This window comes from Chanos chanos, chromosome 7 (genome assembly GCF_902362185.1).
Source record: "Chanos chanos chromosome 7, fChaCha1.1, whole genome shotgun sequence".
Classification (NCBI taxonomy): domain Eukaryota; kingdom Metazoa; phylum Chordata; class Actinopteri; order Gonorynchiformes; family Chanidae; genus Chanos; species Chanos chanos.
In genome coordinates, this window is record NC_044501.1 from 37,098,598 (window position 1) to 37,100,287 (window position 1,690).

Genomic DNA, 1,690 nt, shown 5'->3' on the forward strand with positions numbered 1-1,690 from the left:
ATTACACACAAAAGAATGATAAAATGCCAATATTGTTGTCATGCCCTGGTTCTGTCTCTGCTCTCTCACTTTTGTGTTACTTCTGGTTTCCTTTGCTTCCCCTTGTTAGTTATATCCAGGAGTGGACAGTAACGAAGTACATTTACTTGAGTACTGTACTTAAGTACATTTTTCGAGTATCTGTACTTGAGTGTTATTTTTTTTTTTAAACTTATGACTTTTAGTCCACTACATTTGAAATACAAATATTGTACTTTTCACTCCACTACATTTCTGTGAAGGTTCTCGTTACTCGTTACTTTAATGCATAGCTTTGAAGTCAGTGGACGAATTTTCTTTCTAAAATGCGATAGGCCATATTGTGTTCCTCACAGGGGAAAAACCAATCACACTAAACTACTCCAGTGCTGTCAGTCAAGTGTGTGCTGCATTTTTTTTAACAACTGAACTTGGCGGCTTCACTGATGGCTACTACAGTGGAAGATAAAGATGATAAAGATAAAGATTACTCACCAGAGCAGCCATGGCCATATCTTAAGTCCATTTTTTAAATCAACTGGTTTCCCAGCTAATTACTTCCCGTATGTGTTCGCGTGCTGTGTTCGCCTAACACTTAGAATCATTTGCCACAGTAGATATGAGACGTGATTTGAAAATTGCGATTTATATGTCTGTGAATATATGACGAATCTGGTGACAGAGGCAGACCACAGCTTCTACTGTTAACACAGTGTGTGAACACGTACGGAAACCAGTTGACTTGAAAACCATTTGGGGCATAACACCGGGTCCTGTGTGAACCCATTGCTGACGCATACTAATAGTTAGCTAGCAAAAATGCCGAGTTAACGTTACTGACAAAAATCCTTTCAGAAATATATGTTTTAATCTTGTCAGGTAAACACAGTAATATTTGTAAGGTCAGCGGATTCACGTAGGACCCGGTCCCAATAGGACGAGGGGGGCGGGAATCAAGCGATGACGATGGTCATCCAGCTGTTTCACATTTCAGACAATGCTATGTAGTAGAAGTAACATTAACCTAGCCTACAACATTATGACATGTTTATCCTTTTAAGGCCAATCTGAGTTAACCTTGTGCCTGTTTAACTGAATCTATACACTGTCTTTTATAGAGGAAGCATTTGGTTCAACTGTGTTTCTACATGCTTTGTAGCATATTTCACAAGCTTTTTATTCTACGGGTTCTACGAGCATGTCAGTGCATTCAGTAGGTTGTTTCAGAGTCATTAGACTCTGTAAATACATTGTTGCAACAATACCACAATGCAATGACATCAAAAAGAAAATGTACTTTTGAATACTTAAGTATTTTTAAAAACAAGTACTCCAGTACTTTAACTCAAGTAAAAATTGAACTGACAAACTTTTACTTGTAGTGGAGTAATATTTGACCAGGAGTATCTATACTTTGACTCAAGTAATGGAGTTGTTTACTTTGTCCACCTCTGGTTATATCATTAGTTGCAACTGTTTGTGTCATGGTTTTCGTACTTTGTTGACCTCTATTGGCTGTTTTTACTTATTTAAACTAGTAGTGGGCAAAGCGAGGCTTGTGAAACACTGAAACGTTCAAGGCAGTTGTGCTGGAAATTTCGAAATAGTTTCGAAACAATCCAACGCCTATCTCCACGGAAACTTTTGCTATCATCACATCTTAATAAAGCTG